Source organism: Myxocyprinus asiaticus, chromosome 7, assembly GCF_019703515.2.
Source record: "Myxocyprinus asiaticus isolate MX2 ecotype Aquarium Trade chromosome 7, UBuf_Myxa_2, whole genome shotgun sequence".
NCBI classification, from domain to species: domain Eukaryota; kingdom Metazoa; phylum Chordata; class Actinopteri; order Cypriniformes; family Catostomidae; genus Myxocyprinus; species Myxocyprinus asiaticus.
This window is the reverse complement of record NC_059350.1, coordinates 32,206,784-32,221,263: the sequence shown is the minus strand read 5'-3', so window position 1 is coordinate 32,221,263 and position 14,480 is coordinate 32,206,784. Positions and strand designations below refer to the sequence as shown.

At 43.1% G+C, this 14,480-nt stretch overlaps 1 long non-coding RNA gene across 1 annotated transcript; it reads left to right on the top strand.

Moving 5' to 3' along the window:
- The first annotated feature begins 667 nt into the window (after window positions 1-667).
- Window positions 668-11,196, top strand: LOC127443663 (uncharacterized). The gene is made up of 2 exons (XR_007897686.1): window positions 668-833; window positions 1,301-11,196. It is a non-coding gene; the product is annotated as an uncharacterized LOC127443663 (long non-coding RNA).
- The last annotated feature ends 3,284 nt before the right edge of the window (window positions 11,197-14,480 follow it).

Genomic DNA, 14,480 nt, shown 5'->3' with positions numbered 1-14,480 from the left:
TATTTCTTTTTCTTGTGCTCCAAACTTACTTCAAACTTACTTCTCTGTCTGCTCGTATGAATGTAACACATCATAAGAAAGTGTTTCACCGCTGTTCAAATGCACTTTGGATCGCATCATTTATGTGTATACATTTTTCCATCTGAAAGGACTAAATATTAAATGAAACAAATGACAATAAAATGCAAAGTAATCTCCCCAGTAATCAAAATACTTTTTGAATGTAACTGTATTCTAAATACCAATGATTTAAATTGTAACTATAGTGGAATAGTTACTTATTTTGTATTTTAAATACGTAATCCCGTTACATGTATTTTGTTACTCCCCAACCCTGCTCGCACCACACACTGAACTCAGCGGAAAGCATGTTGAAAATGCACAATAAACGTATTTATCAGCACAATATTTTACAATAATGGCTTTTATGACTTAACATAAAATACTGTACTGAACTGCTCACTCATTGAATTTAAAAAGATGTCTATCAAGTAACCATCTATCCTCGTTGTGTTTTGTGAGTTTTCAGTTTCCCTCTTCTACGTGTGTGCACAGGTGCTCGTCAGAAGATTAGCGGTGTAGAAAGTGTCCCCCTTTGATAGATGGACTCTCCCAGTCACCCCTGTCATTCAGTGAGAAATGGACTATTCCCAAAACTTTCCACTGGAGTTCGCAAAATGACGGAGAAGAGAGCAGCGGATGATAACGGGAAGAGGAGAGCGGCTGAATATTGTAGATAGTTTGTAGAGTAACTGTATTACTCTGTATTAAGTACACTGTATTAGTCCAAATCTGAGGAGTTTTATCGATTGTGCGTGTGCGTGCATTACACTGTAAGTAATCACATAATTATTGAATATTCTCGGCAAATGTTAAGACAAACGCTTTTCCGCCTGTATCCGTGTTTACATTTAATGTTGTTTACATTCCTCTGCTATGACATTACTGCCATTACATATTTATTTGTCATTCGCTGTCAGTATTAGGTATATTTATTCCTTATAAGCACCAATGCACGGTTGCGTCTCAGGTAGGGCGCATGCGCTCAAAGTTGTTTACATCTTAGTTTGACCGGCCGTGCAGCAGCCATGCTCACGTGCACAGCTCCAGAACAGCGTCAGCGCACACTTAGTTTGTATACGTTGTATTGAACACCCATTCCCATTTATTCAAGTATTTCATAATAGAGATATATATTGCATAATATTGTTTTATATTTTACCTTTGTTGATCAGTGTTTACCAAATAAGCTTTATTAATATTGTGTTATGTTTTTATATATCTTTATATATCTTTCCAGCCCAACGACACCACAGTGACTGCTCGAATTTCTGCCTGCCTGGCAGACATCTCGGCCTGGATGAAGGAGCACCACCTGCAACGCAACCCAGCCAAGACTGAACTCCTTGTCTTTCCAGCCAACCCTGCTGTTGAACACAACATCACCGTGCAGCTGGGTGCAACTACAGTAATGCCTTCCAAATCAGTCAGAAATCTAGGAGTAATCATTGACAACAGACTAAATTTCACAGACCACATCTCAAAGACCGCAAGATCATGTAGATTTACACTCTACAATATCAGGAAGATAAGACCCTTCCTCTCTGAACATGCCACACAACTGCTTGTGCAGTCACTTGCCATAACTAGACTGGACTACTGTAACACTCTCATTGCAGGCCTCCCTGCATATGCAATTAGACCCCTGCAAATGATCCAGAATGCAGCAGCACGTCTGGTCTTTAATGAACCAAAGAGAGCACGTTACACCACTCCTTGTCTCTCTCCACTGGCTGCCGGTTGATGCATGTATCAAATTCAAAGCTCTGATGCTGGCATGCAGAACAGTCACTGGGTCTGCTCCAGCATACCTAAAATAATTTATGCAGAGCTACACGCCCACTAGAAGGCTGTGGTCGGCTAAGGAACGTCGCCTTGTTGTACCAACACAAAGAGGCACCAAAACACTTTCCCGGACTTTCAGCTTCATCGTACCACGTTGGTGGAACGACCTTCCCAACCCCACCCGTGAAGCTGACTCACTCTCTGTCTTCAAAAAACGACTAAAAACACATCTTTTCCATGAGCACTTAACCAGTCATTAAAAAAAAAAAAAAATTCCTGTTGCACTTTATTCTGTTTTGAATACTATTATGATGCTAGTGAAACTTTGTAATACAGCACTTTTCATACCACTGTCTCCTTACGATGATTCGCTTATGTTTTCCTCTTTTGTAAGACGCTTTGGATAAAAGCATCTGCCAAATGAATAAATGTAAATGTAAATATATGTTTATATCCATATTTATATTTGTATTTTGTATTCACAGAACCACACATCTGTGCACATTTAATAAAGACAACGATTTGGATTATAACCTAAGACATCATTGTTCTGACCGGACAAACTGTAGCCTTCAGCCAAACCCGGACTAGCAATTTAAGTGAAGAATCACAAGATTTTTCAAGCGGCATGTGTTTCTCATTACCCTTGCCCTATTTGTGTTCTCTTGTGTGTTCAAGCTTGTTGCCAGATTGTTCTGTGTGTTCCACGCTCCAGTCTTGCCTCTTTTCAGTCTTGTCATTGTTTTATCTCTGTTCCAGTTGCTGTTTCCGCCAGTCAGATATGCCATGTTTTGATCTGTTGGATTATTTCCCTTGTGCAGTTTCTCCCATACTCACCCTGTGGACTTACCTGTTCTCTCCGCCGCCCAGGTGCCTCATCGTACTCACCATCTGCATCTTCACGATTCCCACACTGCAGCTCAAGCTTATTAAATCCTTATCAAGGATTATTAAAAGTTTTTTTGTTTCCTGTGTTGTTCAATAAACATTGTTGTTTGTTCATCTCCATTTGGGTTTCCTCCTTTCAAAACTGTGACATAACAATCCAGCCAACATGGACCCAGAGGAAGGTGCCAGTCTACAAGTGTCCATTTCTCAGCATAGCGCTCTTTTGGACAACATGACGAGCAGCTCTCCTCTTCCAACCAGGCGATGGAAGCCATGGCGGGACAGATAACAGAGCTATCATTATTGATTTCATGTCTACAGCTGTCTCCCAAATCTGGTCCCACCAGTGAGCCCACTTCATCGTTTTTGGCGATTCCTGCTCCCTTCTGGCACTCGGAGACCCGACTCAACCCACTAGCTCCATATTCGGGTGAGCCTAAGTCATGCAGATGTTTTTTGCCTCAGTGTTCACTCATCTTTGCTCTCCAAACATCTGCTTTTCCTTCAGAACAAACCAGAGTGGCTTACATCATGACCCTTCTGTCTGGCAAGGCGCGTGAGATGAGAATCGCTGTATGGGGCAACAAACTTTGTTCCAGTCCTTCTCCATGGAACTTTGCAAGGTATTTGATCACTCTGTCCATGGCATGGAAGCAGCTTGAGTCTTGTCAGACTTACGTCAAGGTTATAGTTTAGTATCGGAGTATGCCATCGAGTTCTGCACCCTTGCTGCCTCATACGACTGGAACAAGTGGGACTGGTTTCTGCATGGGCTTGGTGACTACATCCTCGATAAGATCTATGTACTCGATCACCCTTTGTGATTCAGTGATTTGGTGGATCTGGCCATCAGTGTAGATAATCGGCTGGCTGCCTCCGTTCACATCGGCCTATTCCTGTCGCCAGTGATACAGTTCATCCACCGCCTGTTCTCCCCAACAATCAACCTGTTTCGATTGTGGAGGGGGAGCTCATGCAGATCGGGAAAACTCAGTTGTCATCAGAGGAGAAACATCATAGCCTGTTTCGAGGTCTCTGCTTGTAATGCGGGCAGAGTTACACCGCTGCCGACTGCCTGTTAGAAGCCAACACTTGTCTGCAGGTAAGGGGTTATTGGCATGCGCTGCTACTATCAACAATTCCCATAGACTGTGTATTCTTTTGCTGGCCCTGTTACACTGTGGGTCTAATTCTCATCAGTGTTTCACGTTGGTGGATTCGGGGGCTGAAGGCAACTTCTTGGACATCAACCTGGCTACATGTTGGGCTCTCCCACCATCAAGTTGGTGGACCCTATCGCCACCAGCACCCTCAGTGATACTAACTTTGCCTCTGTCACCCACATCACCACACTATCTCCGGAAACCATAAGAGATTTGCTCCTGCCCATCAAGTCTCCCAGTACACCCATAGTCCTGGGGCAACTGTGGCTGGTAAAACACAATCCTGACATAGACTGGTTTTGTCATAAAGTCACTTTTGTATGTCCCATTGTCTTGGTTCTGCCCTGTCTCCTGTTGTGTCTTATTCTTTGTTACGGGACAATCTGGTAGACTTTTCCGGGGTGCATGTGATTTACCATGACTTGAGGGCAGTGTTCAGCAAGTCCAGGACCGCACCTCTCTCTCCTCATTGCCATTATGACTGTGCCATCGACCTGCTGCCTGGTACTTCTCCATCTAGAGGTCAGCTCTTTTCACTCTCTGCTCCTGAAAGGGAGGCCATGGATAAGTATTGTAGGGAAATACAGTTATACCCAGTAATGAGACCAGTATGAACAATGAAGACCAGGAGTCAATGTTGAAGTTTCAATCAATAGAGAAAGAGTTCTCCACATTTCCAAAGGCAAAGACAGAAACTGAAATTGAGTTGAGGATCTAACCTCGAAATAATTTAGATTACAGAAACAACCATAATTATAGGCATATGCAAATTAATTGATATCATCTCTTACAAGTACAGGGTTCAGATAGGTTAACCATACAGATATTCACGGAAACTGTCCAAACATAGTAAACTGCAGATGTACACAGAAGGTGTTATTTAGAAGCATAACACTGATTAGGTAGAACCAAGAAGTGTCAGTTGGTCCGCAGGGTCAAAGGTAATCGTAAATCCGACAGGACTCTTCTTCTTTTAGACCTGGGGCCAGAGGGTGACTGATCATCTCACCAAATCACCTGGCCCACATCACTCCAACAATTCCTGTAATCGATTTAGATAAAGACTATAGGAGAGATTGAGAAATGCAAAGAAGGAAAAAGAAAATAGTGTATCTTAAGAGAAAGAAGAGACTGTATCTTAATGTTGAATGTCATCGAGGCTGAATGTTTTTCTTCTCTTCTAGAACAAACATTGAGATAACTCACAGCTCTGACATACACACTTTTAGGGCCTGAATATTTCTAGGTGAAAGGGTACAGGAGGTTTATTCTTCACCAAAAACTTAAACACAATAAAACTCTTACTTACTTTGATCAATGATCAATTGAATTAATTACAACTCGCAGGTATATCTGTTCTCTGGGAGCCGGGCTAAATGAGTATGCACTATTTTCTGGATTTCTGATATAAACCAGACCCTCAGCCACACCTCAGATGTCAAAAACATAAATAACTTTTAACACTTATAATATATCCTGAATAAATGCACATGCTTAAAAATGCTTTGATCACTTTTGATTATAACAATTGTTAGTGGATGTATTCAACTCACCAATAGGCCGAAGAGACGGGTAAACCAATCCCTTCACTATATCAAAGAGTCTTTAGCAACCGGTCTCATCCGCCCTTCCTTATCCCAAGCTGGAGCGGGGTTCTTCTTGGTCGGAAGAAGGACAGGTTGCTACGTCCCTGCATAGATTATCGGGGGCTGAATGACATCACTGTTAAGAATCGTTATCCCTTGCTGCTGATGTCTTCGGCTTTCGAACTCTTGCAGGGGGCGACCATCTTTAAGAAGTTGGACCTACGCAATGCTTATGACCTAGTGCGCATGAGGGAGTGGCATGAGTGAAAGATGGATTTCAACACTCCTGCAGGCCATTTTGAATACTTGGTCATGCCCTTCGGGCTTTCCAACACCCCAGCTGTCTTCCAGGGGCTAGTCAATGATGTGTTAAGAGATGTGGTCAATAAGTTTGTATTTGTCTACCTTGATGACATTCTTATCTTCTTCAAAAATGTCCAGGACCATGCCCAGCACGTCAGGAGGGTGTTCCAGCATTTGCTAGAGAATCAACTCTTCATTAAGGCAGAGAAGTGTGTGATCCATGCACAGTCTGTTCCATTCTTGGGGTTCATCATCTGGTCCGAGGGGATCTGGTTGGATTCTGCTAAGGTAAGGGCCATCTTGGAGTGGCCAACCCCAGATTCCTGCAAAACTTTGCAGAGGTTTCTTGGGTTCGACAACTTCTACAGGCACTTCGTGCACAACTTTGGTCAGCTAGCTGCACTGCTGACGGACCTCACCTCCACCAAAACCAAGTTAATAACCCCTTTCCTACTGACTGGTCCAAGCAGGCCCAGTCTGCCTTCCTCAAATTCATAAGATGCTTTGTTTTGGCTCCTATTCTTGTTAATCCTGATCTGACTCATCAGGTTGTGGTGGAGGTGGATGCATCAGAGGTGGGCATGGGGCCGGTCCTTTCCCAGCATTTGCCCTCGAATGAGATGATGCACCCTTGCGCTTTTTCTTGCCTTACACCTGCGGAATGGAATTACGATGCTAGCAATAGGAAATTGTTGGCTTTGCGGTTGCTGTTGGAAGAGTGGCGCCACTGGTTAGAGGGCTCGGGGGTACCTATCTTTGTATTGACCAACCATAAGAATGTAAAATACATATGCACCGCCAAACGCCTTAATTCTGGACAGGCTTGCTGGGCACTATTTCTTGGACGTTTTAATTGTATTATTTCTTAACATCCGTGCTCTAAGAACATCAAACCCGATGCGTTGCCTCGTATCTTTTGACACTTCTTGTTCCTTGGCTTCCCCTGGACACCGTGTTGCCCCTGACAGGATGGACGGCGCGGTGACGTGGAAAGTGCGCATGGCCCTGCGTGACATCACTATTCCCGCAGAGTGCCCAGAGAGTCTGTTATTGGTTTTGACGTCCTATAGTGGGGTCGCTCTAGAAGTATTTTAAAATACTTCTAACTACTTACAAAGCTTTGAATGGTCTAGCTCCACAGTACTTCTGTGACCTTCTTTCACGCTATATTCCATCACGTTCACTAAGATCGCAAAATTCTGGCCTGTTAATAATACCTAGAATTTCAAAATCCACAAAGGAGGAAGATCCTTTTCCTGTTTGGCTCCTAAACTATGGAATAGTCTTCTGAAGATGGTTCGGGACACACTCTCTTAGTTTAAGTCTGGATTAAAGACTCTTCTTTTCAGCCAGGCATACACCTAATGTATTTATGAACTCATAGTTATGCTGCATTAGTTAGGTCTGTTGGAACCGGAACACTTCTCATATTCTATAATCATGTTTTAAAGTGAATGGCATCTATGCTAATTTGTTTCCCTGTCTTAACATATCCTGAGGTTACCAGAGCCTGCCAGATCCTGATCTGGTCCTGCCTGATGTCCGACTCCCACAACTACATGTTGCTGATTGATGGCGACTAACTGCAGGCTGTGCCAGCCAGATATCACTTCGGTCTACTACGATGGACTTCACAGAGGATAAACTGATGCCAGCACCAACTATCAGACATGGGATACGTCACTGGACACTGCCTGAAACTTGGGCTTAAGATGGAGTTCACAAAATTAATCTGCCACAAGCTTACAGTCAAACTGCAGTGCACCTTATTGACCTCTGCCTGCATCACCTTGGTCAAAGGATGGACTACACTCTTAAAATGTAAAACATAGATAATAAATTAATTGCAGCCTTCATCAGTCAAATGACAAAGGATAATGCATCTGTTTGCACTTCCAGTTAAATAAGAATGTAAATTCTAAGACATTAGTCATTAATCTTAGTTAATACAAAAGCTTTTTGTTTAAACATCGGCCCCAAACACTTACTTAGTTTAAAATTTTTAAATCTTGACTTGTACTACACATAAATAACTAATATTGGCATTATATTCATGCTGTTTAGCCAGAGGGGAACTGGCCCCCACAGTGAGCCTGGTTTCCCCCAAGGTTATTTTCTCCATTAACCAACATCTTATGGAGTTTTGTGTTCCTTGCCACAGTCGCCTTAAACTCGCTCACTGGGGGTCTAAATATAAATATAATTTTTTTCTGTTATTTATTTTAAGGTGCAATTTACAATCATGTTATTTTTTCTTTATTAAACCACATTATTATGACTCGAATACATTACTATATTACAGCCTTTCCTGTTAAAGCATAATTTTCTGTAAAGCTGCTTTGAAATGATACAAAAATGACTTGTCTTTATTCTTCCAATATCACGTCTCATCCTGGCATTGCTCATACCCTCGTTTTAGTCAAGCAAAGGTTCTGGTGGCCCGTGCTAGTTCAAGACCTCAGTCAGTTTGTGTCGCCCTGTTCAGTTTGTGCCTGTAACAAGGTTTCCAGTTGCCATCCAGCCAGGCTCATCCATTCGCTCTTTGTCCCTTCCAGACCCTGGTCCCATATTGCCATGGACTTTGATATTGGTTTACCCCTGTTTCATGGCAATATGGTCATTCTGACTGTAGTGGACCTGTTCTCAAAGGTGGTTCATTTCATCCGCCTCCCCAAATTTCCTTCAGCGAGAGAGACATCGGTCTTTGTCGTTGATCACGTCTTCCGCATTCATGGCCTTCCAGTAGACGTGGTCTCCGACAAGGGACCCCAATTTGTGTCGAGGTTTTGCGCAGAATTCTGCCGACAGCTGGGGGCTATTGTGAGGTTAACCTCTGGTTTTCATCCTCAGATGAACAGGCAGGCAGAGCAGGCTAATCAAGACCTTGAAAGGGTCTTGTGCTGTGTGGCCTTCCGGAACCCTAATTCCTGGAGTTCGTATCTCACCTGGGTCGAGTTTGTGCACAACTCGTTGCCAGTGTCGTCTACAGACCTGTCACACTTCCAGTGCTCCCTTGGATACCATCCAGCTCTTTTTCCTTCCGAGAAACCCGATGCAGTGGTCCACTCTGCCCTAGCCTTTATTCAGAGATGTTGCCACATGTGGAGGGCTGCCTCAGAAGCCCTGTTATAGACTGGTGCCCGGAACAAGAAATCTGTGGACCGACACCGAACTAATGCTCCAGTCTTACCTCTTGTCGGTCTTATCATTGTTTTATCTCTATTCCAGTCACTGTTTCCGCTGGTCAGATACGCCGTGCTTGGATCTGTTGGATTATTTCCCTTGTGCAGTTTCTCCCATACTCACCCTGTGGACGTGTTCACTTAGCTGCCCGAGTGCCTCATCATACTCACCAACTGCATCTTCACATTCCACACTGTTTCCTGTGTTGTTCAATAAACGTTATTGTTTGTTCATCTCCGCGTTTGGGTCTCTTCATAGCTGTGATAATGCAACACTTTCCTCATGTAAATTAGATTTAATGATGGTTAAGTTTATAGTTGATTTCAGTTACCCAGTCTTGATAAACTTAAAAGGATCTTATGTACAGTTGTGCTCAAAAGTTTGCATACCCTTGGAGAATTGGTAATATACAGTATGTACCATTTTTAAAGAAAACATGAGTGAGCAGGAAAAACATATTTATTTTATTTCTTATGGGATTCATATTCAACTCTAGGTTATAACAGAGTGGCACAATCATAAAACAAAACATGGCAACAAAGAAAAAATGAAATGACCCCTGTTCAAAAGTCTGCATACCCTTAGTTCTTAATATTGTGTATTGCCCCCTTTTGCATCAATGACAGTGTTCAGTCTTTTGTAATAGTTGTCTATGAGGCCCCAAATTCTTGCAGCTGGAATAGCTGCCCATTCGTCTTGGCAAAATGCCTCTAGGTCATGCAAAGTCTTTGATCGTCTTGCATGAATCGCATGTTTGAGATCTCCCCAGAGTGGCTCGATGATATTAAGGTCAGGAGACTGTGATGGCCACTCCAGAACCTTCACCTTTTTCTGCTGTAACCACTGGAGGGTCAACTTGGCCTTGTGTTTAGGGTCATTGTCATGCTGGAATGTCCAAGAGCGTCCCATGCACAGCTTTCGTGCAGAAGAATGCAAATTGTCTGCCAGTATTTTCTGATAACATGCTGCATTCATCTTGCCATAAATTTTCACAAGATTCCCCAGTGGGGATGGTATTCTTTTCACTATAGGCCCTGTTGACCCCTCTCCAAACATAGCGCTTATGGTTGTGACCATAAAGCTCTATTTTGGTCTCATCACTCCAAAGGCGTGTCAAGGCATATTGTTACCGGGCTTTTTTTGCGGCATTGGCGCAGTAAAGGCTTCTTTCTGGCAACTCGACCATGCAGCTCATTTTTGTTCAAGTATTGTCGTATTGTGCTCCTTGAAACAACCACATCGTCTTTTTCCAGAGCAGCCTGTATTTCTCATGAGGTTACCTGTGGGTTTTTCTTTGTATCCCGAACAATTCTTCTGGCAGTTGTGGCTGAAACCTTTCTTGGTCTACCTGACCTTGGCTTGGTATCAAGAGATCCCCGAATTTTCCACTTAATAAGTGATTGAACAGTACTGACTGGCATTTTCAAGGCTTTGGATGTCTTTTTATATCCTTTTCCATCTTTATAAAGTTACATTACCTTGTTACGCAGGTCTTTTGATAGTTCTTTTCTGCTCCCCATGGCTCAGTATCTAGCCTGCTCAGTGCATCCACATGAGAGCTAACAAACTCATTGACTATTTATACACAGACACTAATTGCAATTTAAAAAGCCACAGGTGTGGGAAATTAACCTTTAATTGCCATTTAAACCTGTGTGTGTCACCTTGTGTGTCTGTAACAAGGCCAAACATTCAAGGGTATGTAAACTTTTGATCAGGGCCATTTGGGTGATTTCTGTTATCATTATGATGTAAAACAACTATGTGATAATAAATGGCTTCATATGATCACTATCTTTAAAGAAAAAACAGTGTTTTTGCATGATAAGTCATATTTTCAAAATCAATGCCAAAATTTCACAATTTCTGCCAGGGTATGCAAACTTTTGAGAACAACTGTATGTCCATTTTCCCAGAAAAAAACTATGTAGTAATCCAGCAATCAATTTATTTTCTGTGTAGTCACACAGTACAGATGCAATGAAAGCTCAAAGCTTCTGTTTGGATAGGTCATTGGTTTTAATGCTGTCAAAATGTTTTCATTGTTAGTTCATTATATCAAATGCATTAACCAATGTTTTACAAATTGAACATTATTGTAAAGTGTTACCAAAAAGTGACTAAAGTTGCATATGTGCAATAAGAAATAAACCATTAGCAGAAATTGCAATTTTATAAAACGTGTTGGTTTTTGTCCACCAGAGGATTTCTATGACATTATTGACCCTGCAGTTGAATATCCAACTTACAGCTCTAGCATTATTTTTTAATTTTCACATAAACTTAGATGAGCTACTGTTGTTTCTGATATTTATTTCTATGGTTATTGTTTCTTACCTTCAAAGTCAAGGATGTAACTGCATACTGTAATGTGTTGAAATGTTGTTTATTGTTATAATCTACTATTTAAGAGAAATTTGTTGTGTTATGCATTTGACTGGCTTGTAATGTCTTGCATTAAGAATGTTTTGTGTATGTGTGTGTGAGGACGACCTGCTCAGGGTGTGTAAGGGGTAGACTGTGGGCAGAAGGGGTTCAGCACTGTTGCAAGTGTGGTTTTCCAAACAGTTATAGAGTGTACAGTGTGGCTGTGGCTCACAACAGCCTTCAATAAACACAATGTTTATGTGATCAGCCTCATGTGTCTTCATTGTGACGCTACAGTACATTTTAAATCCCTTTTTTGTAAACACTTCAAATAAAATGACATTTTCATCCGTTTCTGGACTGGTGCCTGGCGAAACTGGAAATGGCTATGAACGCACTCGCTAAACCAGGAATAAATCATGGCGTCTTATGCAACTAGTCCAATATCAAAGACTTTCTAGCAAGTCAGTCCACTCAGCGGCCATCTTTGGAATGCTCCCGGGCAGCTATTTTTCTATGTAAACAAGTGGCATACTGTAAGGGGGACTTCCTTTCTACATCAGTTGACCATTGGGCCTTCCAATTTCTCCTATTCATTTTAATAGATCTCTGCTAAATAGTCTCTGCCCATATGACAAATGTAGAAAAAGTCCCTCCTTAACAGATATAAAGAGCCAATCAACTTTTAGATACAGGCATCGCTTGTCATTTAACTCGAGAGTGCGCATGCGCATTAGCTGGACCAGCCTGACAAATAAAGTTTTTAGTGTGATCTATGATGAAGCAGCATAATTTATCATATCCATGTTGTCAGATTTTACTACAGATTTGAAATACAGTATGTTATTTGATTGTAATCTTGAACAACAGTTTTGGAGATTTTGTCGTTTCCCCATTCAAGTGGATAGGAGCTGTACTTTTATGCTGCTTGCATCCATAGAAAATAACTGCCCGGGAGCATTCCAAAGATGGCTGCTGAGTGGGCTGACCTGCCTTTAAAAGGACTGCAACACACATTAAAGGTTTGGGTATGGAAGGAGGAGACGGGGGAGCAGTGGCACGCTTCAGGTAGGCTTTTATTTTCTGCCTTCAGTATATTTGAGTGCAGCCTTCTCAGTGCTTTTCTTATTTCAGTCAGTTCAATGTAATAAAAACTCTCAGTTAACAAACTTCTTGAAATCATCAGCTTCACAATAAAACACATACAATAAGGCATGTCAGTCGCTGCACTCTCGAGTCGTTCTCAGCTCTCTGGCGTGAATTGGTTGGTTTTGAGGTCTCTCCCCCATCACTGTAACAAGAAACAGCTGTTAGAAATGTGAACCAGCTTGACAAGCCACACCACTCCCTCTCTCCCGCAAACAGACACATGACCACCTACTGCCTGATTCAGGCCGGGCAACATCCGGCCTGCAAACCCCCCCATTTCTGGAGAGGAAGTCAGCCACTGCCCCTGGTCTGTGGATCACCTCAAATTTGAACAGCTGAAGTGCCAGGTACCAACAGGTGATCCGCGCATTGGTATCCTTCATGCGGTGGAGCCACTGGAGTGGGCGTGATCTGCACAGAGGATGAAGGCCCGCCCCAGCAGGTAGTAGCGGAGGGTGAGGACAGCCCACTTTATCACCAAAAACTCCTTTTTAATGGTGTTGTACTTAGTTTCCCTCAGCGAGATTTTATGACTAATGTACAGCAAAGGTCGCTCCTCCCCCTCCACCTCCTGTGAGAGCACTGCCCCCTGCCCTCTGTCAGATGCATCCGTCTGCAAAATAAAGGGGAGAAAGAAGTTTGGAACGTAAAAGCGGTCCCCCACAAAGTGCAGATTTCACTTTTAGAAAAGCCTGTTGGCACGACAAATTGGGAGCCCCCTTTCTAGTGAGATCAGTAAGCGGGCTGGTGATGTCAGAGTAACAAGGCAAAGCACTTCAGTAGTAGCCAGCCAGCCCCAGAAACTGTCTCACCTCCTTTTTGGTCTTGGGTGCTGGGCAGGGCACAATCACTGTGGTTTTGTTAATTTGGGGATGCACCTGTCCATGGCCCAAGTAGAACCCCAGATACCGAACTTCCACCCGCCCAATTGCGCACTTCTTCGGGTTGGCCATGAGCCCCGCCCATCGCAGCGATCTCAGGATGGCTCACAGATATATGCCATATGTGGCCAGAAAATTTTGTCCATGAGACGCTGGAACATGGTGGGGGCCCCAAACAAACTGGACAGAAGGGTCACGAATTGGTGTAAACCGAACGGTGTGGAAAACATGGTTTTTTCTCAGGAGATTGGAGTTAAGAGGATCTACCAGTAACCCTTTGTTAAATCCAGTGTCAAATAAAATTGAACCGTGCCAACCAATCGAGCAATTCGTCAATCCAGGGTATTGGGTACGCATCAAATTTAGACACCACATTCACTTTTCGATAGTCCACACAGAATCGGACTGTCCCGTCACTCTTAGGTACCAGAAGCACGCTGGCCCTATCACTGTGTGACTCTTCTATTACACCCATCTCGAGCATTGCCTCTAATTCTTCCTGAATGATCTTTTTTTGTGTTCAGGAAGGCGATAGGGGCGGCTACCTCTGTGAGCTGTGACGGTGAGACTGGTGAACTGATTAGGTTTGAGCGTCACATCTGGCCCGAGCTCCGCCCTCTCGGGGACTACAGTCACCAAGCCCACAGGGACCACCTCTCTCCAAGCTTTTAGGAGATTGAGGTGGTAAACATAATGCGCCCCGCCCCATCTATTTGCTTAACCTCATAATCGAGATCTCTGACTCGCCGTGTGACCTCAAAGGGCCCTTGCCACTTGGCGAGTCATTTAGAGATTGAGGTGGGCAGTAATACAAGCACTTTATCTCCCGGTGCGAATTCCCATAGTTGATTGCCCCTGTCATACAGCCAGCTTTGATGTTCCTGAGCTTAGAGCAAATTCCCCTGTGTTAATTGACCCAAAATGTGGAGTTTTGCTCTAAGATCAAGAACATACTGAATTTTGTTTTTACACTTTTAAGGTTCCTCCTCCCAAGCTTCCCATATGATGTCAAGCACGCTGTACAGCCAATGCCCGTACAGCAGCATGAATGGGGAAAACCCTTTGGAGGCTTGTAGGACCTCTTGCACTGCAAATAACAGGGGTTCGAGCCATTA